Below are 27,940 nucleotides of genomic sequence, written 5' to 3'. Positions count from 1 at the left end.
TAGAGGCCTTAAATGGGTTGAGTTATATATACTATCCAGATGCTCTCAACAACACCTTACTCTCCCAAGGCTCTGTTCTTGAAAACAGCTCCCACAGTGGGAATGGTTGGCAGATCATAGAGTCCAAGGACAGAAAAGGGGTTGAGGAGCTTCCAACTGCTCAGGTTCAGCTCGAGGGTTAACTGGAGGTACTCGCATCCTCTGTGTTACTTTTTCAGCAACACCTTGGCAAGTACTTGTTTAATGGCTGTAGGCTTCTCAAGGGCAGGCTGGTAACAGTGATTATCATAAAGTAGGTGTTCAATACATATTTTTTTTCACTGAATCGGACAGAGTGTGAGTACTCTGCTAATTAAATTCCTGCAGAAGATTGTGCATTTCTACTCAGTGTATGTTCTGATCATAGCATAATTCATCTAACTATAAACTTATGGGTTTTGTTTTTGTCTTTGGCTTGCTAAATTGCTATAAGTAATGGATGGAAACAGTGTATAAAGATTTTGAAAGTGATTCAGTTGCGGGGCGCCTGGGTGGCACAGCGGTTAAGCGTTTGCCTTCGGCTCAGGGCATGATCCCGGCGTTATGGGATCGAGCCCCACATCAGGCTCCTCCGCTATGAGCCTGCTTCTTCCTCTCCCACTCCCCCTGCTTGTGTTCCTTCTCTTGCTGGCTGTCTCTATCTCTGTCAAATAAATAAATAAAATCTTTAAAAAAAAAAAAAAGAAAGTGATTCAGTTGCAACTCAAAACTATTCTACTAGCTCAAGGTGAGCTGGCTGTTAGGAAAAAACAAACAAACAAACAAACAACAAACCTTTCCAGTTGAAATTATTTACATGAATTTGAATTTGAATATTTTGCCTATTTTGCCTACCACAAAAAGTACAAATATGAATTGGATATTAGTACTGCAATTCTCAACCTTACCTCTGATTTGAAATGTCTGTGTGCCTTTAAAAATCTTAAAATGTTGAACTTATAAAATACATTTGGGTTGTTAAAATATTACCCTACTTTAATATTAAGGTTTTTAGTATAATATTTCATTTCAAAACATAGGATTATACTGTTAAAAATGTTAGATAGCCATTGTTCTAGGTAGTCACATTCTCTTTATGTAGCACACATTAATGGCATACCACATACACCTCTTTTTTAGCTTGAGTCATATGAGATTATAACTACTTGTCACATTTATCACCTCAATTACTTGGGCATATATCCATAATGCTTAGCATATTTCAAGTATATATTTCATTTTTACACATGCTTAAAAAATTTAATGAGTGAATGAGCAAATAATTCACTAATATCTAGTATGAAATTACTAGAACTCTAAATGTAATAATCATTCTATACATCTATTCAGTTAGTGATTTTAGATTTTGTTTGTATTTCTGTTATAAATGGGATATCAGTACCTACGTCTTGAGAATTTTTAAATTGTTTTCTTTTTCTTCTCTATTACTTCTTTATTTATTTATAGGGAATGTAAACTTCATTTTGAAAAGCAAACCACCCTGCATAAGATATTTTCCACAAAATACTGTTAGAAAGTTAAAGATTATCTGATGCAGTGATTTCTAATTTGTTTCTTTTAGAAAAAGCTATTTGAATATAGATGTTCAGTTGAAACTTTCATTTTCTTCAGTGATTCTTTATTTTAAGTACCTACTTACTTCTATATTAAAACATTTATGAGGGGCGCTTGGGTGGCTCAGTTGGTTAAGGGCTTCCTTCTGCTCAGGTCATGATCTCAGGGTCCTGGGATTGAGCCCTGCGTTGGGCTCCCTGCTCAGCGGGGAGTCTGCTTCTCCCTCTCCCTCTGTATCCTTTCTCTCTCTCATTCTCTCAAGTAAACAAATAAAATCTTTAAAAAAACACGTTTATGATACATAAATGAGATCATAACATGCATACTCTGTATGGACATTTATTTTAAAATGTAATCTAGAAATTTGGCCTCATCTACCTTTCTTCCATCTTTTTCTTCAAAAATAACTTCCCTAAAATGCCAACACATTGATGGGTAGGTATGTGTACTTATATGTATGATCACAAGAATTTATTAATTTTATAACATTGGGGTAATATCTATATAATAGAGATTTTTGTTCTTAATTACTACTATATAATGAAAATATCTCCAGGTCAATGGTCATGAGTTAATTCTTTATAATGTACCTATCGTATTTCTATCTACAATCTCCCAGTTGAGGGAACCCTTTTCTAAACTATGCTGCAGTAAACATCCTTGTGATAATGTTTACATTTCAGTTCCCAAGAGTGGGAACTCTGGATTAGGGTATGTTTATTATTTTCTTAACATATATTTTCTTAACATAACATTTCTAAAAACTGACAACAATGTAAAAGAGCATCCTAAACTTGTACCCCCCTAATCCCTCTAACTAATATAAATCATATTTTACTTTTTGAAAATATGTGAAGTTAAATATCATTGTTACTTTAATTGAAGTTTCCTGATCGCCAGTAATATTGCACATTTTTATTGGTCATTTAGTTATACTCGTTTATGCATTGTTTTTTATATCCTTGTTTGTCATTTCTATTAATTTGTAAGAGCTATTTATTAGCAATATTAAAATTACATGTATCACTTTTATTATACATGCTTTTCTATCAATTTTATATTGATTTTATGCATAAAATAAATAAAGACAACAATCCATTCATAATAGCATCAAGAATAATAAAATACATAGGAACAAATTGAACCAAGAAGTGAAAGATCTGTATAGTGAAAGTCACAAAACTTTGATGAAAGAAATTGAAGACACAAACAAATGAATATCCCATGCCCATGCTTCAGAAGAATAAATTGTTAAAATGTCCATACTACCCAAATCCATCTATAGATTCAGTGCCATCCCTATCAAAATTCCAATGACATTAGTCACGGAAATAGAAAAAAAAATCCTAAAATATGTATGGAACCACAAAAAACCCCAAACAGTCAAAAGAATTCTAAAAAAGAAAAAGCTGGAAGCATCACACTCCCTGATTTCAAACTATACTGAAAGCCACAGTCATCACAGCAGTAAGGTACTAGCATAAGAATAGATGATACACAGACCAATGGAACAGAACAGAAAGACCAGAAATAAGCTCTTTCATATATGGTCAACTAATATTTGACAAGTAGGACTACATTAAACTTAAATGATTCTGCACAGCAAAAGAAACAATCAACAAAATGGAAAGGCAAACCATGAAAGGAGAGAATATTTGCAAACCATCTATCCGATAAGATGCTAATATTTGAAATTTATAAAGAATTCATCCAACTCAACAACAAAAAAGATAATAGGATAAAAAAAAAAGGGTATAGGACCTGAAAAGACATTTCTCCAAAAAAGACACCCAAACGGCCAACAGACACATGAAAAGATGATCAACATCACTAATCATCAGAAAAATGCACATCAAAACCATAATGGGATATTACCTCATATTTGTTAAAATGGCTATTATCAACAAGACAGAAAACAAGTGTTAGCGAGGATGTAGAGAAAAGTGAACTCTTCTGCATTGTTGATGGGAAGGTAAATTGTTTAAGCCAATATGGAAAACAATATAGTTCCTCAAAAGATAAACAGAACTACCATATGATCCAGCAATCCCACTTCTGAGTATTTATCCAAAGGAAATGAAGGCAGGATATCAAAAAGATATCTGCACTCTTTTGTTTACTGCAGCATTATTCACAATAGCCAAGATGCAGAAACGTCCTAAGTACTTGTCAACAGATGAATGGATAAAGAAGATCTATAGTGATTCCATTTTTTAGTTTCCATCCATAATACTACAACCTTATTATGTAAGCCACGTTTCCTATACTATTGCATTCATCTCATCTGCTTGCCTCTGCTTTCTCCCTGCTCAAATCTACAGCATAGCTACTGCCAGTTATATTTCTAAATGGTAGAGGTGACCGTGCGACTGTCTATTCTCTAGTGTAGGAGTTGGAAAACGATTGCACTTTGGCCAAATCTGGCCCACCGCCTGGTTTTGTACAGCTTGTGAGCTAAGAATAGCCTTTGGATTTTTAAATGATTACACAGATATGGTAACATTGATTTTGACGTTTGGCCTGCAAAGCCTAAAATGTATACTGTCTGGCCCTTTACAGAAAACGTCTGCTAACACCTGGTCTCTAGCACAAAGTCCAAACTCAGTTTAGCATTTAAACTGCTTCACAGTTGAGCTCACACCTATTCTTCCAAACCCACCTCCCACTGCTACATAAATTTTAGACTTCTTCCCATTCTCCACACCACCGTACTATTTTTTAACAGCTTTAGTAAGATGTAATTGGCATGAAAAGACTGCTTGTAAAGTGTACAATTGGTTAAGTTTTGACATATGTGTACAACTATGAATATTTTACCACAATCAAGATAGTGAACGTATCCATCAACCCCAAAAGTTTCCTTGTGTCCCTTTAATTTCACCTATTTGCATTTTTATATTTATTTTATTTATTTTAATTTTTCTTAAAGATTTTATTTTTAAGTAATCTCTACACTCAACATGGGACTTGAACTTACAACCCTGAGATCAAGAGTTTGATGCTCTACTGACTGAGTCAACCAGGTGCCTGTGCATTTTTATATTTAAAGTACATTTCCAGGGCGCCTGGATGGCTCAGTCGGTTAAGCATCTGACTCTTGATTTTGGCTCAGGTCATAATCTCAGAGTTGTGAAATCGAGCCCCATGTCTGGCTCCATGCTGAGCATGGAGTCTGCTTAAGAGTCTCTCTCTGCCCTTCCCTCCCTCTCTAAAAAAAATTAAATTAAATTAAAAATAAAGTACATTTCCTAGGTAGAACATACCTGAGTTTTGCTTTTTTTTTTTTTTAATCCTATTTGACAACTTCTTTTTCTTAATTGGGATGTTTAGTCAGTTTACATTTAATGTGGTTACTGATATGATTAGGTTTAAGTCTATCTCGCTGTTTTTTCCCCATTTGTCCCATCTATTCTTTGCTCCATTTTCTTCCTTTTTCTGCTTTTTTTTTCTTCTAATAATTGCATCCTTTTCATGATCTCGTTTAATCTCCTCTGTTGGTTTATTTGCTCATGAGCAAACTCCTGGGGAACTTCTACAGCTCTCTGGAGTTTTCCTTCACAGAAGCACTCTCCTCTTTCATACTCTGTTTTATGATATCTGGCTGTCTGGGTTTACATGGACTCTCATATCTGTCTTCTCAATCTGCAGAAGGAGTCTACTGGCTTCTGTCAGGGTCCTCCCTCCCTGAACCATAACCTGCAAACTCTCTCAAGACACTAAGTGGGAACAGTTGTAGGGCTCTCCCCCTTTATTTACCATCTAGCAGGGATCACTGTCTTTCATCATCTGATGCATTGTCTTAAAATGATTTTTTTTTCATATATTTTACCTGTGTTTTCTAGGCTTTTTTAGGCAACAGTTGTTACTATATCTTGGCTGCAAGTAAAAATCAGACTGTTTTAATCATCTTAAATTCTTATTTTTCTAATTGTCTTCATATTTCACCTTTTTAAATATTGTGTTTATTTATTTGAGAGAGAGAAAGAGACAGCAAGCACAAGAAGGGGGAGTGGCAGAGGGAGAGGGAAAAGCAGGCTCCCCAGTTAGCAGGAAGCCCAATGTGGGGTTCGATCCCAGAACCCTGGGATCATGACATGGGCAGAAGGCAGCCACTTAACCGACTGAGCCACCCAGGTGCCCCTATTTCACTGTTTTAAAATGTTCTTCTCCTATCTAAGTTCATTTGTTTAGTTTCTCAAAGACATGCTTTAAAAACTCACTTCAAAGTACAGTACAATACAACTGCCACCCACCAGAATGCCTAAGGTGAAAAAGACACACAATGCTAAATGTTGGTGAGGATATGGAGCAATATAAGCTCTCCTACATTGTTGGAGAAGTTTTAATTGGTGCCACTACTTTGTGGAACTGTTTGACAGTATTTACTATAGATAAATAACAATTCTACTCCTCGGTATATATGCAACAGAATAGCACAGAGTGAAAGCAGTTTCTGTCACTGCAGACGTCATACCAAATTCCAATGCCAAGTGAGTTATCGCCCTTCCATTTGATTTTAATTTTTGTAATTTTGTTGACATGTTGATCTTTCTCACCTGAGGTATTTTCTACTCCCTTCATCCCCTGCTTTGTCCTCATTAGTGTAGATTTTCTATACTCCCTTTTTTTATTTTGGTGAAGTATCCTGAGGGAATAGAAGTAAGCTGATATGTTCACACAATTATGTTTAACAAAAAAGTTTACACTTTACTAAATTTCTAATCATAGAATTGGAATACATTTTGTCAAAAATAATCAAATTACAATCAAGCCATTATTTATGAAATATTTGTTTTCATGTTTCCATGTACCTACTGATAAAAGTAGCAAGAGTGCTACTACAAATGCAATGTAGTTTGATGACTGTAATCTATAAAATGTAAAATATATGAGTATTCTCATAAAATTATATAATAAATAATCCAAGTTAAAACATAGTTTTCTACTTCAAAAAACATGTTTATAATTTGAGGAATTTTATTATAATTTTTTTTACTCTATTTAGTTCTAAAGTAGTCTCCTTGCCCAACATGGGGCTTGAACTCATGACCCTGAGATCAAGAGTCGAATGCTGTGCTGCTCCTAATTTGAGGAACTTTAAATGTTTGCTTAAAATAACGAAAAGAGAAGTGATACGTATTATAAGGTCAAAATAATTTTTACAAAAAGCATGTATTAAGGGCACATTCAATATGAGTTATAGTTACTAAATTACCACTAATATTAATGAAGTACATACCTTGCTATGCAATTTCCCTTATAAATGTTTGAAAATTCATTGTGTTTAGAAAATTGAAATCTCTGGGTATTATTGAAATATAGTTTGAGAGTACTTTGAGACACACACAAACACACACACACATACACACAATATCTCTGCTAAAACAAAATCAAGAAATATATGACCTGTTCTACACATACTTTATTTTGAAAATGGAATGGTTAGGCATACAATGCTAGCAATGTTTTGGGGGTTTATCCTTATTATAAGAGAACTCTAAGACAAAGGACCATAAGAAATCCTAGTCAGAATATCATACAGTTCTCATCATTTGATGAAATATTGAATTGTATTTTATGTGACAGAAACTGATATTAATATAATTGACTGCCTTTTCCACATCAGTGTTCAATAGTCTGTAAGTTTAGATAAACCTGAATGACTTATCAGTAAAATATGTGATCTGCATCATTTCTCAAAACATTAGAATTCACACATTTAAGAAACTGGGATAGGCAATATTATCACTGCTTTCTTAAATGCTGTTTCTACAGTTATGAAAATTAAGTTTTGCTGTCATGCAAGCAGAGAAGGCAGGAGAGATTAGGGAATTAAAGCATAAAAAGAAAAGAAAAGAAAAACCTAAAATCTAAGGGTAAATAACCATGAATATCTTGTTTCTTCAGAATAATCTATTGCTACCAACCCAAGGAAAACCTCAAGACCAAATGCAAGTCTATTAAACTTGTAGGTTGTGCTTCAAAATTTTCAACCTAACTTTCCTTGCAGGAAACTACTATAAAGTCCTCATGAGATAATGTATATAAATTCTCCTGTTACTAATTCAAATTTCTTACTTCCATCAGAGAAATGTTTAAAGTGGACTTTCTTTTGAATAAACAAATAGAAAAACCATCAGACCTAGAAAAACATATTGAAGGTTATATAACTTTTATCCTAAGGAATTGGAGGAAGGGGTTTTGGTTCTGAAAAGGATGGAATAAAGAAACTGTGTCCTCTTTTTCCTGCTTATCTACAAAATCTGAGCATTCTACACCCAGGAGATTTTTGAGGACTCTGAAACATAAGCATAAGCAGGTACATTGGAGAAGATCAAAATGTGCGGTACTACTGAGTTGGTGATGAGTTGAACATCCTTCTCTCCCTTCCCTCCCTCCTGCCTCGCCCAACACTTGGAGCCTGGACTGAATAGACGGAACACTTGGAAGTGGACACCAGGTCACAGACAGAGCTCTAGGACATGAGCTCTGCTCATCTTGATTCTGGGAGTGAAAAACAGAACTCCTAATGCTCAAAAGAGAATGTGAAAATCACTTCCCCCTTTGCTTCTCTTTCTTTTCTCCTTTCTCTCCTGCCTGTCCCTCAAGCAATCATGTGGAAGTGGTGCTGGGGGTGGTGGTGGTGGACAGTAATGAAAACCTACAGGAGCCAAAATTCTTAAGAAGGGATAATTTCCTCTCCACACACTCACACTGCAGTTCTGAGAGGATGGAGTCAACTCCCACCAACTGCATTTCTTTCTCTCTCTCTGTCCTTGCCTCACTTGGCCCTGGATGCATATCCAGTTGAAGAAGTGCATAGCAGAGAGGGGTAAGGGAAGATTCAGCCAGCCTTCCAGCCAAAAGACCTTAAAGAGGAGAAATAGTGAGCCAGAGAGTACTGGGAAGAACATGCAGAGAGAGGAGCTTGAAAAATCAATCCCATAGGCTTGTCTATGAACTCCTGGGTAAACTTCCAAACTGCGCATATGTGGATTTGATTCTATTTAACATACGAAAGACTTTGAGGACTGAACGAAAAGACTACTACTTAGGTCTCAGACTAGCAGTGAGATTTTGAACTTTTGGTTAGGTAAAGAAAAACCTAGAAACTAAATACTGTTTTTTTTTTTTTCTATGTGACATAGTGACGTATAAAATAGAGATATATACAGAAATCCACATAAGTTGCCATTAACAAGCATAAAGTGGATATGTTAGATCTTAGTTTTATCTTCCACCACTTTTCTCATTCATATACTCATAATTCATATGTTAAAGATGATTTGAAAAAAGCACATTCCTTCAAGAGGTGGATAATTGTCAAGGACAGGACATTACTTGGAAAGTGAAGTCTTGAGTAGTCTGAGATTTGTGACATGCAAACTTAAAATTCTAACGATGTTTCTCGTGTGAGAGAAAGGTACTGGAAGTATGGAAACCAAAAGGTTTATATTAGCAGTTTTTATGATTAGACACAATTTTTAATTTTATTGCCACTTACCATCATTTAGAAAGCAATCTGGTAATAATACTGGCACAATATTAAAAGTTAACCATTTTTTCCTATAAATAACAGAACACCTTTTCAGTGTTCGAACATTCATCTTCTAATGTGATTTTTAATTAATTTGCTATCCCTAGGTATATTTTAGTTTTAAACTTAAGCCTACATTATTATTACTACTTCCTTCATATTTAGCACTACTTTAAAAAAATGTGTTTGTTGCATCTATCACCATATTTCCAGATACTCTGAAATGAGATTCCATTTAACTTTTTTTCCCTAATTGGAGAGTCTTATTCTTACTTCCTTATTTTTTCTAAACATCCAACTGTAATGACAGTTTCTAACTTTCTCCTCAATATTCCTTCCCTGTATACTCCTTAAGCCAGCCTAAATTTACTTTAATGAATAAGAAAAACCATCCCAAAGAGAAAATACCCAGTGATTAACTGTAAGATAGTTGTAATAATAGCTACAGCAAAACCATTTGAGTCAGATAATTGTACAAAATACTTCGTATACAATTTTTTAGTTATTCTTATAAAAATCGGTTAAAAAGGATAATGAAGAATGTTCCTGTATTTTACCAACTCTGTCATTTTAGGCAACTTATTTTTCTGTGCATCATTTTCCTTGTCTGGAAAATACGGATAAATGATAGCACCTAACTCAGAGGGTGGTGTGAGAATTTAATGAATTACCATGTGTAAAGTGATCAGAAGGGTGCCTAGCATATTATTACTTAGATGAGGAAACTGAAGTTAAGTGGTTATTAAATAACTTGTTATGGCTGGTTGTGTTTTCCAAAAATGGCCTCAACAATATCCTCCACTCTCCGCCCTTCTGACAATGTCTCATGGACACTTTTTCCACAAAGAATTCAGGTCCATCTTCCCCATCTCCTGAATCTGGGTGTGCTTGTGACTACAGGGAGTCTCTATGACTTCCTAGGCCAGGTCATAAAAGGTGATAGAGCTGCTCCTTTTGGGATTTTTATGTTTAGAAACTAGCCACCATGCCAGGAGTGAGACCAAGCAGCCACAGAGAGGCCAGGTGGAGAACTGAGGCCCTTGGCCCACAGAGCTGGCTGAACTCCATCACCAGCTTGCCAGCCAGGTGAGGGAGGTACCTGGAATGTAGATTCACCAGGCCCCTGTATCACCACCTCAGCTGATGCTGCATGAAGCAGAGATGAGCTGTCTTTGCTGAACTTTGTCAAAATTTCACATTTATATGCAAAATAAATGATAGTTATTTTTTTTAAAGATTTTTATTTATTTATTTGACAGAGACAGCCAGCTAGAGAGGGAACACAAGCAGGGGGAGTGGGAGAGGAAGAAGCAGGCTCCCAGCGGAGAAGCCTGATGTGGGGCTCGATCCCATAACGCTGGGATCACGCCCTGAGCCGAAGGCAGACGCTTAACGACTGCGCCACCCAGGCGCCCCGATAGTTGTTATTTTAAGGCATTAAATTTTAGGAGTGTTTTCTTATGAAATGTGAGTAACTGGAAGACTTGCTTATGGTCATATGGTAGGAGAGCCAAAGTTAAGACCCAAATCCTTTCTAATCCATAATCTGAGTTCTCATCATAGAGTATACTGGTTACTCTTTATATCTGGAACATATTTATTCTGTAATCCAGAGCAGTGAAGGAGTGAACCACAACTTTTAAAGGACAATTGGTGATGGTGTTTGGATTATAAATGAATGTTGTAATAAAAAATACTCTTTTGTAGGATTTAATTGACAGATAGGGTTCTAACTAATGGTTTAACGTCTTCTTAGACATTTACCTTTTTCCTAAGAAGCAAAACAAGTATATCTTTATTCAGGCCATTAGAAATAAAAATGTATTTCACAACTTTTATTTCATAAAAAATGCTTTTGTGACAACCTCATTTTATGGAAAAAAAATAAGCAAGACATTTTATTTTTCAACCTAGAATTATAAAAGAGACGCATCATAAAATGGCTTGCATGCATGCATGATTTGAACATTGTGAGCAAGCTCACTCATCACTGCGCTAAGTCTCAAGTACTCTGACACCTCAGTAAAATTTGACAACCATATCTTCTGCTGGCTTAGCAACAAACTTATAATCCATTCTTCAATCTGACAATTGTGAACATCCCGCTGTCATGTATTTGTGGCATTTCTGTAGCTGAATAGTGCAGAAAACTATGTAAAAATTATTGAATTATACACTATAAAAATTTTACTATCAAGAAAAGCATACATTTTCTTTTTATAAAGTTACTAAGCATATTGATAATTGACATAATAATCACAATTTATTGTCCACAACAAATTGGTGTTTCACAAACATTATTTCTTACAAAAATCCAATGATGTAGGTATTAACATTTTCATTTTACAAATAAGGAGATGAAGGCTTTAACAGTTGCTCAAGGTTATATGAGCAAGCCAGGATTTCAAACAAGGTCTCTCTGAGTCTTTAGCCCAAATTTTGTTTGAGACAATACCTTGTCATTATGTGAATATACATGTATATACACAAACATGCACATACACCTATATAGGTGTATATATAAATATGTTAGATATTTGAAGATATTCCTGGCAATACCTACACATATTTATTTCCTCCTAAGTAACCTACCATTTTAATTATCATATGCAGTCCACAATCTGACACCTGTTCTTATTTCATTTAAGAACTACATTGTAAATTACTTGAAAGGTTTTTGTATATGCTATTGCACCGGGACAATACTGCAGACATAGCGGAAGCTCAAGTATCAGCTGTATGGGCTACCTTTATACATAATTATATACTTATTAGTCAAAATTATGTGAGATATTATAGAATAAAGCTTGGCAGAGTAGATATTCAAAATATTCATCACCTTCTTTTCCTAAAAACTATAAAGATAAAACTACAATATCATTTAAAATTTCTAAACTTTTTCATTGAATGCATTTCTCCATTAGTAAATATTCAGATAATATCTGTCCCTGTAGATGTTCGAAAAGATTACTTTTATCATTAGTTGAAATGTGAATGGGTGTTTCCAATGTATTTCCACCATAAGTAGCCCTCTATAGTAAAACCCTAGAGCTTGAATTTCATACTTACACTTTGAGTTTTACTTTGTATTCAATACCACAACTAATGTTTGTATGTTGAATAACAATTAATGGTGTTACTAAACAGTAGTTGCTTTATCACATTTCTATTACCATTTTATTTTATTTTTTTAAGACTTATTTATTTCAGAGAGAGAGCATGGTGGGAAGGGGCAGAGGGGGAAGGAGAGAGAGAATCTTAAGTAGGCTACACGCTGAGCATGGAGCCCGACACAGGGCTCCATCTCACAACCATGAGATCAGGACCATGAGGATCATGACCTGAGCCAAAACAAGAGTCAGATGCTTAACCGACTGCCCCACCCAGGTGTCCCTCTGTTATCATTTTAAAACAGGCTATTGAAACCTTGGTTTATATTTCATTGGAAAGTTCTGTAAATACTAAATTGAAGCAAACTGGAAGAGCATCTTTTATCCAGTACAAGTAGAGTACCTACACTGATCCAGCATGGTTTAGGTATAACAGATTCTCATCTGTTCGAGGCACGTTCAAGGATGCTGCATGCAGCAACAGCAGACAGTCAAGATTCAGAACCTCCAATGCACTGCTTGCAATAGCTCTATGTGACTGTGCAGTCAGCAGAGACTATGATGTGCAGGTTGTACAGATGTGAGGTTTCTGACCATTATGGTCTCTTAATCTGGTTCATATCTAGTTCCAACATGTAGAGACACTCCATATATTAATGCCATTGGCCTGAGCCTGAATTTCCCAACCACTCTTTAACACCTAGGCAGATCATCTGTAAGCTGCTTTTGGATAATCCAATTTTTCACAACAAGCAGGAACTTTTCTGAAAAACCAGTTATAGCATTTCATGAACCCACAATAAGTGTTTCCATTGGAAAATCTGGAACCATAGGGGCAGTTTTCTATTTTAGCTATAAATCTCATTAATCAGAAGCTTAACTTATACTTAAAAAATTTTGTGTAAGTCTTTTATATCTATGCGTGTGTAAATATTTTAAACATGGTAGAGTAACTCTTAGCAGACCTTCCTTTATGCAGCTCCGAACTCTCTAATTAATCTATTTTATACATCTGCATATAAGATTTCCTTAAATTGGGACATACTCTAGATACCTAGCTAGGTAAATAGGTATTGAACCAAAAAGAATTCATTATCAACATAATTTTTCTCTCATGTCTGTTGCAAGCATATATTACACGGGCCTCCATTAAAGCAGGTATTTGTTTTTACAGTGCTTTGATTCCAGGGTCACCTCAACACCACTGTGGGAGCACTTGTGAGAAGAAACTATCTTTGTGTTAAAATTCTCATTTTCTTACTACAGTGGTTGGTATATATTCGGTGCTCAATAAATATTCACTAAATGGATAACCAAAAAAATTTGTGGTCTTTGATATTCTTTGACTTACAAAACCAATTTTTACATATACAGCAAATATTACTAAATTAGAAATATTCTGATACAGCTTTGAGGACGGAGGAACACTTGCAAAAGATACGGGGAATTAACATAAAATTTTACTTAGTCTGTTATCAAAGAAATATTATATTCAAGCACTGATGATTTAGAAAATTAATCCCAAATTGTAATACATGCTTTTATTTTGAAGCCTGCAATTTTAGAACTTTTGTCTCAAATTGCCATATTGACAAATATATTCAGCTTCCATGTTGGACTGCATATTTTAATTTGAATGCATGTGTAATTTTCCTTTTTTTCACGTTTACAAACAGGAAAATTAATATAAAAATAACAGTGCTATTGCAAAACCCCTTAGCTGATACTGCATTTTCAAGTAAAATCACCTTTGATTATTCTCAAGTGGAACAACTTTGGTATATGCATAATTGACTGCAGTTACTATTCACTCAGCATATAATAGAGTAGTCGTGGGTAGAGATTGTGTAAGATGCAGTGAAGAGGTAATGAGTATACACCTCAAGTTATATGGTAATATTAGACACTATATGATTAAATACCTCATGAGTGGTAGGGATAATAAATGCCCTGAGTTTCAAGAAGAAACATGTTAATAGGGAGTGAAGTAGCTAAAATCAGCCAAAAGATGTGGCATTTTAACTGGTCCTTTTCTATGGAAAGGTAAAATGGGAAGAAGGGTGAGAAAAAAAGATGTGAAGATGAAAATGAGTATCAAAAGTTCCTAAACACAGAGAGGAAACCAGCTTGTGTAAAATCAAGAGCTGACAGTGGAAAGGGAGATATAAAGTAGTTAATGGGGGATGGTAATCGGCAGACTTATGAAATAGCTTAAAGAATTTCATATTTACATTAAAGAACACAGAAGTGTTTGAACAAAGAAACACAAGTTTAATTTAAACTGTAATCTGTTGACAGCGTATCAAATCTATTAGAGAAGTCTGAGATAAGAAGGGAGGAGACCGAGTAGGAGACCAAGAAATTGATCTTGAGAAGAAATATTTAACATCAAGGATGGTGGTGGTGAAAAGAGGAAAATGTGACATTATGAAAAAAAAAATCATTTTTTAAATGATGTGGACAAAAAACAAGGTAGAGATTAAGTATAGTTTTAAAAATACCTATTAAATATATTTAGTATACTTAATGATGTCGATTCCATCACTGTGGATAGGGTTTGGGGCTTTTGACACAGAAATCTTATATTCAAATCCCAATGGTTGATATATGTTGCCTTAGGTTTATTTACGTTAATATTTAACTCCTGTAAGTCTGAATTTACTCATCTGTAAAATGGAGATGAGAACAGACCTTTCTGTGGGGATGATGCACAGTATAATGTATGTATTGTATTAAGCTGATGCCTGGCTATTATGAGCAATGGATGAAGGCTAAATCCGTGTTTTAAGGTCAATCAGCCCATCAATATTCATACTGCCAAGAGAGAAACTCTCCTGTATCCTAAATAGTCAGGAAAACAGCTGTGATGGCTAACCAAATATCCCAGTCATTGTATATCACAGATGAATTTCCATTTTCCAATAAGTGAAATTTTAATTGCATGGTATACTACTGTAACTATACTTCATAACTATATTCTTACATAATCAAAAAAAGCACTTTAGGAATTAACAAACTTATGTTTAAGTTTTGCAATGTTAAATTTTATACAAATATTCATACTCAATATTTTTAACTTTTATATTTCCTCATAGCAGATCAAATAAAATGAAACCAAATCTAAAAAAATGGATTAGGATGCTTTGTGGCAGAAAGGTAATTCAGGAGAAGGAAGTCTTTCCATATCTTCCAACTCAGCAGAATAAAAGTTTTTGTTTAAGATGAGTGAATTTAATTTTGTGGTAACCTAATTAGTTGTTTGAAGTCTAAGATTTACAATAGAGTTATATACATATAATTGCCCAATTTTTACATGTACTTTTAAGAAAAATATGAGCCTGGTAGATAGCTCTACAACATAGCCAACAAACATTTCTCCCTTTTCCCTCTTACCTCTTTAGGAAGATCGTATCTTCTGAACCACCCTAATCAACTCATCTTAAACATTAGTAGGGAAAACCAGACCTATTTTAAGTGAATCCACTTAAAACCTATGCTAGTGAGAATCCACTCAACAAACATACACTGTGTGCTAGTTTATTCAATCAATTCTGCTAAGTGCATAAAAAGTCTTTGATTATAAAATCTCTTTTTTCATTTCTTCTCAATTCCTTTTATGGGATTTGAGTGTCTTGTTCTTTTCCTCATGATGATGGGGAATAATTTATCCTAGGAATTCAAGAACTGTTTCTTTACATTAAATTCTCAAGAACACGGGCCTTCCTTTATCAACCTCAGATATAATGTAACATCTAGAGGCAGAGACCCTAGTGCTAGATATGCTGGATTAAAATCTTGACCCATCCACTTATTAACTATGTGCCGTTAGAAAAGTTAGTTAATATCTCACACACAGTAAGTGCTGTGTAATGATTCCCTTATACATGATTTTATCTAATCATGTAAAGGATCTTTATATTTTGGGAGCTTAACACATGAGAAATAAATTGCTATTGGGACACCTGGGTGGCTCAGTTGGTTAAGTGTCCAACTTTTGATTTTGGCTCAGGTCATGATCTCATGGTTCATTGGATTGAGCCCCTTGTCAGGTTCCATGCTTGGCAGGGAGTTTGCTTGAAGATTCTCTCCCTTTTCCTCTCCCCCAACTTGTGTGGTCTCTCTCTCTCTCAAAAAATAGGTAAGTCTTTAAAAAAAGACATAAATTGCTATTTGGAAAATGGATAGTTATTCAATACATAAGGCAAATATTTCATAATTTCATCTTTTCTTAAACAAAACAGTATTGCCTTTCATATGAATAAAATTTATTCTTCAAAGTTCTAGACTGTTTCCAAGGTTTAAAACAGTCTATAATTTGATTAAAAAATTATTTAAGGGGTGCCTGGGTGGCTCAGTTGGTTAAGCATCTGCCTTCGGCTCAGATGATGATCCCAGGGTCCTGCGATCACATCAGGCTCCCTGCTCCGCTTCTCCCTCTCTCCCCTACTCATGCTCTATCTCTCATTATCTCTCTCTCTCTAATAAATAAATAAAATCTTTTAAAAAATTATTAAGAACACACAATTATATATACTTTTTTCATATATCTCTCACCCATCATTTTTCTTTTTTTTAAGTTTCTTCTTCTTCTTCTTCTTCTTCTTCTTCTTCTTCTTCTTCTTCTTTTTTTTTAAGATTTTACTTATTTGAGAGAGAGAGCAGAGTAGGGAGAGAGAGCACACACAAGCCGGGGGGTGGGGGTGGGGGCAGAGGGAGAGGGAGCAGCAGGCTCCCCACTGAGCTGGATCCCAGAACCCCAGGACCAGGACTTAAGCTGAAGGTGGATGCTTAACTGAATGAGTCTCCCAGGTGCCCCTCACCCATCATTTTTCCAAGCAAAAAACTAATATAATAGGGACTATGAAATATTTAAGCTATTAGTGACTATAAAATAATCTTCCACAGCACTCCTGTTTTATAAAGGAGACAGAACTTTAGAAAGATACAGCTCATTCCTCAGAATTTCACCTTGGGACAGAAACAGAGCTGGACATAGAGCTCAAGCGTTCTGACTCCCTGGATTTCCTGGAGAAAAGATTTCCTCCACACCACAATCATGCCTCAGATCTCTACACCTTAAATATTTCATTAGCTTTCTCTTATCTCTTTCCTTCTCCTTCAAGTATCATAATCAGAGCCACCTGTAGTATTTTTGGAGTAGAGACACTATGGTTTGGTTCAAAATTGGGTATGATGACTTGTTTTGTGGCAACTTCCCCACTCTTCCGAACAAACTGTATAAACATCAACCGTCTTATGTCAGCCTCCTAACGTTGCCTTCAGCTGGCAAATCACCACATCATTCCTGTGGCTCTAACTCTTAAATGGATCCCGTTCTGTCCCTTTATCTCCAAGTCCACATTGCCATCATCTTTTGCCTAAATGATTCCAATGATTCCACTTTTCACCCAGGACCTTAAGATAAGGTTTTGACACTATAGTCAGGGCAATTTCTTAAAGATGTAAGTCAGCATTTACAGCCAGAGACTTTAGAGTAAAATATTTTCACCTCACTGCTTAAACCCTCTAATTGCTAGAATTACATTTTGAATAAAATCTAAATTGCTTACATAGCTTAAAATGCAATTCTGTAAGATCTGGCCCCTGTCTACCTCTCCAATCCCTCTCTTCTACCCTCATTTTGTCCCAGTCATACTGTCCTTTTGCTTCTTCTGGAATATACCAGATATTTGTACTTTAGAACTGATCCTCTAACTAGTCTCTACCACATCATGTGTTCTTATGCTCTACATAATATTACTACAATATTAATTTATTTTGTTCATTAGTGTTTATTGCTATTTTTGAGATCATCATTCTTGTTTATGACTTATCCCTTGTGCCTAGAACAGAACTTGGCAATACACGTTTACTCAGTATTTGTTAAATGGGTGACTATGACTCTTATGGTCAATATAGGGTCAACTATCTTCCGGGTCAAATATCAGTAAATTGTTATCACTATTTGCTAGAGAAGATATATTCCTTAATATTCTTTCCNNAACATACCCTCAAGATCTCCTACCAGAGCTTGGACCTCGGACTTCTTCAGAGTGTTCTCGATCAATTTCAACAGTTCTCTCTTACTTCTACAAGAAACATGATCTTTGTTCACAGAAAGAGAGTCTATTTTGAGTATCATAAAAGAGTTTCTTGCATGAAGAGTATATATGAGTTCTATCTGAGGGGCAATATTCATTTATGTCTCTAGCCTTTCAGTAATTTTCCTTACTTCATAAAATGCAATTTTCCCTATTACTCTGTCATCTCCTTGAGGCTTCTTCTTTTGCCTGCATGGAACCCTCAGATGTAAAATCAACAGCGTCAGCATGTTTGGTGATGTGTGTACCCATTAGAGTGCCTAGTTAGAGTAACTTGCCAACGATGAGCAATCAAAAATTATGAGCTAGTGATGAAGATTCTGGTCCTTATGTGCCTGTGTGCCAGTATTAATTCAGGCAGTGAGGAATTTATGTCTTCACTGGGTATTGGGTATTGGGAAATGTAAGGGCTATTGTGTTACTGCATATAACAGCACTTTCTTAATTAAGATTGGAAGCCAGAATTAGCTTTACTCAATATGTATTATTGCCTTACAGATGAGAACACTGAGGCAGTGCTGTAGGATGAAAGATGCCAGCAGTTTAATTACAATATCTTACTGTTTTATAAAAGATAATTCTGTTCCTTTAACTTGAAAAAAAAGGTTATTAAATTATTGAAAAGAACTTAATATTTGCTTTCTGCAGATTTTCTTTCTAAGTATATTTCCTAACTAAGTAATATTTTAGACATGTTTACTTTTCTTTAATAATAAATAATGCCCCAATGGTTGTATATTTTTATTTTTACTAGGAGGTAAGCTCATGTGAATCAGGTGACTTGCACAGTGTGAAGAGAATAAAAGTACCTGAATTAAGAATTCAAGATTTGTAAATCATTAATAGATTCTAGGCTTCAGGTAAATTCCAGTTTTCCTATATTAACTGTAACAATGAGAAAGAATTTAAATATTTTATAAAATATTAAAGATTAAAGAAATAAAACCAATGCTAATCAAAAGACTCCCCAAGACAATTTTTTGTGTTGTCATTTTTATAGATGTATTTCATGAGTAAATTACTTCAATGATTTGTGTTAAGACACTTTAGAGAAACTGACAAGGGTTACTGCTTGATAATTTATTGGCAGAAATGAAATTCTCATTTACTGAATTCTATAAAATATATCTTGATATCTTGAACAACACACATGTTGAAGTACAAATGTCTAACTGATAAATTAGCCTTTTTTTTTCGTTACTGAAAAATAGATAAAATTCACAAACTGAGCAATTAGATGTGTTTTCTTCTATTTCCTAAGATGCAATTTGATTATAATTCATGTGTAATTTCTGAACCACAGTACCTTACTCAGGCTTTTTGCCAAATGTTTCCAACTTAAACCAGCCATTATACTTTGGCCTAATTAAAAAATAAACTGCAAAGAACTCTCAGATTTTCACAACTTCCCTATCACTGCCTTCAGCAGGCAAGCAAAGCTATGTCCACACTGGCCTTGTATTAGGTGTTTATGAATATACCTATTTCAACCATTAGACTGCAGGCTGCTGGCGTGCAGAGAGCATGCCATATTCATCTTTGTATCCTCTTATACCCAACAGCGGGCCTCCTAAATGGTCTGCTGAGCACTAGTAAGCTTTCAGTAAATACTTATTGAATAAAATTGGATGAGAGGACTGAGAAATTATACTAAGAATCTGGGTAATGGAGACTGTCAGTCACTGTGTAACTAAGCAGCACAAAGGAAAATGCTGAGTGTGCATGCTTGCATTGCCGGAGGGAACACAGGCACAAAGGCTGCCAGATTGAAAACATCATAGGACAGAAATGTATAATTTACTGAGCACTTAATATATATCAGGTATGCAGTGAAGCACCATACATGCACCATCTCATTCAATGAATCACAGCCACTTTATAAAGTAGGAAGGATTTATCTCATTGCTATATACATGGAACCTGGAGGCAATAGGGTGTAATGGCTAAGACTTAATGCATTCTGCTTCAGACTTGAGTTTGATTCCTGGTTTTGCCTATTAAAACCACTCTGCAGCACTGACAGATGGTAGGAGGAGCCTAGATGGTAACTTGGAAATATTTCTCAAAATGTAAAACAACATTTTTTGACATTGCTATCAAATTGCTATTAGTTGTCTTATATTTGAATGAGAGCCTGCTATTTAAGACCCTTCACAATTTGGTCCTGGGAAGCCTTCGTAACTTCTTGCCTATTGCATCAATTAATGTGGCCACCCTAAACTACTTTTTGTTCCCCAAACATACTCTACATCCTCCAGAGCCTTTGAAAATACTACTCTTTAACTTAGAATACCGCTCAAAGTTGGCATCAAATCACAGTTTCTTCATGAGATTGAGATTTTTCTATCTAAAAGACAGTTGTTGGGGCGCCTGGGTGGCTCAGTCGTTGAGCGTCTGCCTTCGGCTCAGGGCGTGATCCCGGCGTTATGGGATCGAGCCCCACATCAGGCTCTTCCGCTATAAGCCTGCTTCTTCCTCTCCCACTCCCCCTGCTTGTGTTTCCTCTCTCACTGGCTGTCTCTCTGTCAAATAAATAAATAAAAATCTTAAAAAAAAAAAAAAGACAGTTGTTGCTGCCATTGTTCTCCATGATTTATCTGCATCCATTGAGCTCCATATTAAAGTTAACTGTTAGTCATCCTCAGCCTCCTACACTAGCTATGAATTCCTTGAGGTCAGAGACAATTACTAGATTCATATTTATATTTTTTTACATTGTAAAGTACATATCAGTATCTGAAATTAAGCATTAGTTCTTTAAAGAACTAATGTAATTCCACAGAAGTTAACACTGACAAAGATGGCAGAGCCAGGAGGAATCCATACTGTCTTCTCTAAATTCAATCCTCTAATAGGTGGCACTCAACCCCAGGAGCAGATTAAAATCATCTAAGGAACTCTGGAAGTTATTGATGGGCTAGTCATGCCCCCGGCCAATTAAATCAGAATCTCTGAGAAGTGTAGGTGTGGGCATTCCCCAAAGTTTGCAAGGTTATTCTAATTATTCAAATGTGTAGCCATGTTTGACAAGTACCATGACAGGACATGTGTTCCCCGTAACACATTTCTACATTTTTGAATGAAATTAGGAAAAATAATACCCAGAAAATTGCCTTGCTTTCACCTCCAGATCATGTCCCATTCTATGAAAAAACAGCCATAGCTTCCAGCCATGGCTCACTAATGGTTTAACAATAATAAAAACCAAATTCATCATTATGTTACTCTTTTCAGACAAGATGCTTGCCACTAGCGAAGGTGGAAAAGAAGCAAGGAGAACTCTCCTCCAACTTTCTCTTTTGTCTCCTGCATGCCAAACCATCAACCCTAATGCCTCAGGGCTCTGGTGTTCTGCTTGGCCAGTGAACTCAGCTCAACTGTATGTAAGCAAACTCTTTTAGGAAACAAGAGCACTAGTCTTGCTTGGTCAGCTGGGGAGAGAGCAAGCAGTGAGAGCAGGCTGAGGAAATGCCAGACCCTTCTGTGCCACTGTCACCATCCAAGGTGGAGGAGGAAACCACATACACATAAATATCAACTTTCAAACCACCAAAACCTATTTTGTTTTCAAGCTAATTTTGAGTTCACTCTTCCACCAAATGTATTCAGATACTGGCACTTTCAATGTTAAATCTTTGGTTTAATGACTTTTCATTATAAATGGCGCTGTTATTTCAAGAACATCAGGCAAAGGAAAGAAGTAATAGTAAGAAAATCTCCCTTCTGTTAAATTTGGTTTTTATCCCTATGTAGACTTGGTTTTGGTTCCTTCAGCCAAATGAAAATCTTAGGAATTAAAAAGGCCAAAGGAAAGTGCTCACTAGTTTCACCTGATCCTCTTAGGTCTTCTTACGAAGCAGCTGAGCAATCCTGAGTGCTATTTATGTCATATCCTATGCAGACTTGGCAAAAGTGAAGCCAGGGATAGGGTGTTCTATAGTTATTGGGCTAGAATTCAGAAGCTGGAAGTTGGAACAGCAAGCAGATGAGAGATAGGAACTATGCTGAATCTAGAATCAAACGTATGCCAGCTCTGGAGGACAGCACCACGGGAATTTAAACAGTCACACACAGATTTTTTTCCCCTCCTGTATAGGTCCTTACAGCTCCAGCAATGTTTTCAGACACTTAAAGATGTCTTCTAACTAAAGAGTCCCCTTATTTCTCTTTGAAATATAATAAATCCTTTAAAACTGTTTTTAGAAGCTGAATTGGGATACAGAAGGCAATACTGTTATCTTAATTGGGGTTCCTTCAGATGATGACTCTGAAATAAAAATCCAGTCTAAGTTGTTTATTTAGAAAGTGAAGGGGGCCAGGTGGGGTTGGAGGGTGGGTGGGTAATGAGATAAGGAAGGAAGGCAGCACCTTAAAAAGATGCTTTTAAGCCAGCTATACCAGTATGGAAAATTATGGAGTTTAATCCAGCTGGGAAACTACAAGAGCCAAGAGTGGAACAGGCACCTGAGAATTATCCCACCAACTAGGTGAGGAAGTTGGGATATTTACATACCAATTCTCATCAGTCATTCACTGAAGGCTGCTCCTGCAGCACATTAATTCCCCACAGAGTAAAATCCAGCCTCAAGGGGCCAGTATATTCTGAAGTGGTAAGAGTGAAAGGATGAAACATGATAGCACCTGCTATAAATGTAGATTTGGTTGTTGTGTACTGTTCCCTTCAGAATCATAGTATGTCCTCACTTAGGGCCTAGGAGGATATTCAAATTACCCAAACTCTCTTAGGCAGTCTCTATTGACCTGCCCATCACTAGGTCTTGGGTCAATTTATGAGGGATTCTGGTATTTCCAATCAGGTGTAATTGGATCTTCATTTATCACATACATATTATACACTGTCACCCACAGTGTAGGAAGTTCTGCCAAATTATAAAACCCTGAACTCTTAGAATAGCACATGATTTTTCCCCCCAGCAAATTATAGGCATCTTGAGAATATTGGTTATTTTTTTGTATTGTAAAAGTAGTGATGGTTTATTTGGTAGAAGCTAAAATTCCTGAATTAAGTAGAGACCATGCAATGACCTAAAATTTGAAATGCAAACAGTGGACGTATGATTGTTATAAGCTTCTCTTGGAGCAAACCCTAATAATTTCCCATCTCCAAAGTTGAAAGGATATAAAGGTTAAAAGTAAAAGGACTTTGTGGTGAAAAGTGGGGTAGAGAAACAGGACATCTTTGAGACTACATTCATCTTTCTAAAGAGATATAATCAGAATTCTATTTTACTTTACCCTTTTACCTAAATCATAACATGGAAATGCCCATACATTTAAAAAGCATTATAATTTTAAGAAATTGAATAAATAACAACAAAAGTTATAGGATTGTTTTTAATTTCACTGCTCACTGTCCCTACACAAGCAACAATAACATTATTTTAGGCAACAAACCTTACCTGACCTAACTTTCATAGGACCTTCATGGTTCTGCGTTCTGAAAGCAAGCTTGTGTTTGCCAAGGTATATTTCTTAAACAATTTAAGGCAAGTATTTAAAAAGCGTTGTGATACTGATAATCTTCACTCATACTTGTTGCTGCATCTCATACTATAGAGTGCCCATGAAGTCTGAAAACATAGATAATATTATTTATTTTTTACAGATAGAAGTTGTCCTTGATGGTGTTATATTTTCACACGTCCAGACTTTACAGACATCCTGTAGAAGAGTTTCTCATATCCTTAGCAAAATAAAATGTAATAATGTCACAGTGGCAGATAACTTTCAACACTGAAATTTGTTTTTTTCCCCAAATAATATTCGGAAGAGTTATCCATGTTAAAATATATAGATGTAGTTGATTCACTCCAAATGATGTCTAGCATCCCATTATATGAAAATGCTATGATTTGTCTATTTTTATATTGCTGATCACTTAAGTTATTTAAAACTATTTGCTTTTTGCTGTGCCTGGGTGGCTCAGTCAAGTAAGTGTCTGCCTTTGGCGCAGGTCACTTACGGGTCCTGGGATTGAGCCCCGCATCAGGCTCCCTGCTCAGGGGGGAGTCTGCTTCTCCTTTTTCCCCTCCCCCCCTCCCAAGCTCATTCTCTTACTCTCTCTCAAATAAATAAAATCTAAAAAAATAAAAAAATAAAACTATTTGCTTTTAAAAATAATGCTGTGATAAACCTCCTTGCACATGTTATCAGGTATGCATGTAGGAAAATATACTGGAAAATATGTAATTTCTAGATCATAGACTACATACTCTTCAGCTTTACCTCATGCTACTAAATTTTTCTCTAAAATGATTAAGCCAATTTATAGTTTTGACAGTAGTGAATGAGAGCTCCTGTTTCCCCATATCTTCAACATAGATGGTATAATCAACATTTTGGATTTTTGCCAATCAGGAATGTATGAAATGGTATTTTATACATTTTAATTTGCATTCTCTTGATTTTGAGGGAGGGTGTGGATGATTGTATAATTATTTCTAATCATTTACTACCCTAACTATAAGAGTACTGCATCTCCTTACCCTATCTACCCACTGACATTAGGTTGATCCTGTGTCTTGCCAATGTAATAGGGACACAGATGATATATGTCATTTCTAAGTAGAAGCTTCAAGAGCCATCGCAGCATTCTACCATTTCTCCTTTCCCTCTGCCTCCCAACAACAAATCTTAGAAAAGGGCTGGTCCTCAACTTGTATTACAGAATGAAGAAGAGCCATAGGGCTAAGCCCCACAGTAGAAACATATAGTGTAAACAAAAGGTAAAATTATTGTTGAAGCCACCATTGAGATTTTGGGCCATTTGTTTTCACAAACATAACCTAGTTAATGTAGAAGACTTATTACATGAATTAGCATGAAAATATGGTGTTTGTATTTAAAAACAAAACAAAACTAAACTAAAATATGTGGTATCATCTCCTAGGCCAGGTTCCAGAACAGTTACAGAGCTGGGAAGATGGTAATCGATATTTTATGGTGGTGAAACACTTGCTAAATTGATAACGCGCCAAAATGGCATATAGTTTTAGACAAAAAGACTGGGAAATTAAATGTTACTAACGCGTCTTAAATGCTATTGGCTATATCTGACAATGTCGCAAGAAAACATAAGCTTACAGACACACACACGGAATTGGCTGTTTTGCAAAGAGCAATGGAAGGGAATAGATACTCAGGATTTATGTCTTGTAGGGTTGAAAGAATCGACTGTTTCTCATCTCTATCCATTGAGAAATGTTTTCGGTGGCAAAGGCTGAGAAACTAACTCAAGGGCTAGGCTACCACACACTTTATTAAAACTTTTGAACTGAATTTGGCCCCCCAATAAATCCTTTAGGACAAAATGGTTAAGGGAAAAGATACTAAAGGCATGGCTCTCCCAAGGTGTAGATACTGATAGTTAAATTGAGAGAGAGGCATTACCTGAATAAGATTTATGAGTTTAGTACATGGAACAGGTTAGACTTAATGGATGAAAAGATAACCAACTTGTTAAGAGTTGTGAGCTATACTGCATTAAAAGCTACCAGTCTGGATTAGAAAAGTTAAAAACTTAAAAACAAATATTGGGCCCCAAATTCTACTGATAGGAAGCAGACTGAGAGGCCAGTTTTGTTCCTGAGGAAGGCATAGTTTTCAAACATTCACTTTCAGATATAGCTAAGGAACATCTTGGGAAAGGGAGGACGATCCAGACCTCCCTTGAAACCATGGGTCATAGAAACAGACTGGGGAGTTATATCCAGGGTGTAGAACCTAAAAAGAAAGAACAATTCCCTACTTTTGAAAACATACCACATTGTATTAATTTCCACTGCTTTAAAATAAACCTTGATGACCTCTCTCTTTTTTTTTCTAAGAATGATAGTCAATCTCAAGATGTTAAAAAAAAAGGTATTGGGGTGGTTTGTAAAATAAAATACCATAGCAAAGGTCGATCTCTACTATTCCAAAATAATGATACAGAAAATTATTTCAGGTATATTTTTTATATTCTATCTATAAAACTATATATAACATATTATTTTTTAGTGGTACTTTTAAAAAATTTTCAGATAGTGAGTTCATTATATTATCTTGAGAAAAATGGCTGACTCAATTTAAACTATACCATAGAACTGAACTAATCCTGCTACTGAGCTGCTGCTGAACGCATGTCAGCTGCTGCAGAATCCATTGATCGCCTGAGACATCGATTGGTTAATTTAATGAAAAAGGAAGGTTTGGAGTCTGAACAAATTTATGATGCTGACTGACAGGATCTTACCTGAAGTTATATTCAGGACAACATACATATCCATGTGTGTGCACACATGTACACTACACACACCCAACCAACACGGCCAAGAATGGCTAACATTTTTAACATTGTAAAGTGAAGTCATCACTTTTAATGAAAGAAGATAAAAGATACTGACAAAGGCAAATCCTGTCTAGAATAACATACCTGTCTTTACATGACTTTGTAAAGAATATGAATAACGTATGAAATATTCTCTTGCTTTCCCTCAAAATGCATATTGGAGAGATTTTGAATTAGGGTGATGACACTTCCAACTCATAAAATATAGTGAGGACATAAAATACAGTTGGACAATAGCATAATTTAGTGTAACCTCATTTTTATCTAATCTATCACAATGTTCTAATTTTAAATAAAGCTATACTAATTACTGATGTTAAGACTTTTACTCCCATTCTGGATATTCAGAAATTATCTGTAGTTATTAAGTCATCACTCTTCACAGCACTCAAATGAAATAATATAAAAATATCTATATTTATACAAAAGTGAAATAATTAAATGTTATGGTAGTAATAACAAAGAAGATACATGTTCACTGCAGAAAATGGAGAGTATGGATAAGCAAAAATTTTTCATCAATTAAATTAACAAAAACATCAACTAATATTATATATATCCTTGAAATATTTTTATACATACGCACTTAATTTTACTTATGAACATATATATACATTCTATCATAAGCCATTATTTTCATTTAATAAAATGTGAACATCTTTCTGTGTTAAGTTGATTTCTACATAATCATTTTGACAGTTGGATAATATTTTAAATATATGATGTACAGTAATTTATTAGCCAATTTCCTCCTATTACACTTCATGTGGTTTCTATTTTCTTACAGTTTTAATAAAAAGATAAATAATTTTGTTTGAAAATAGCTAATACTCATGCAGGATTATCTTCTTAGGATAAATTTCTTTTTTTTTTTTTAAAGATTTTATTTATTTATTCGACAGAGATAGAGACAGCCAGTGAGAGAGGGAACACAAGCAGGGGAGTGGGAGAGGAAGAAGCAGGCTCATAGCAGAAGAGCCTGATGTGGGGCTCGATCCCATAACGCCGGGATCACGCCCTGAGCCGAAGGCAGAGGCTTAAACCGCTGTGCCACCCAGGCACCCTTAGGATAAATTTCTAATGGGACTGTTGAGTAAATGGTAAGCAATTACATCGTTTTTCAATATTTTGTTAAATTGCCAGTGGAAAGGTGTTGCTGATTCTAATAGTTTTATATGAAAGGAATAATTTTCCTGCTGCTTACTATCCCTATTTTTATATCAATTAATAATTTATAATTTAAAGTTGT

General features: G+C 35.4%; 1 protein-coding gene across 1 annotated transcript in view; it reads right to left on the bottom strand.

Annotated features, from left to right (window-relative positions):
- The window catches only part of EPHA6 (EPH receptor A6), an 829,344-nt gene that overhangs the window by 455,542 nt on the left and 345,862 nt on the right, over positions 1 to 27,940 (bottom strand). The window lies entirely within an intron of this gene.

Source organism: Ursus maritimus, unplaced genomic scaffold (genome assembly GCF_017311325.1).
Source record: "Ursus maritimus isolate PB19 unplaced genomic scaffold, ASM1731132v1 scaffold_4, whole genome shotgun sequence".
Classification (NCBI taxonomy): domain Eukaryota; kingdom Metazoa; phylum Chordata; class Mammalia; order Carnivora; family Ursidae; genus Ursus; species Ursus maritimus.
Note: the sequence above shows the minus strand (reverse complement) of the source record. Positions and strands in the feature narration are given on the sequence as shown.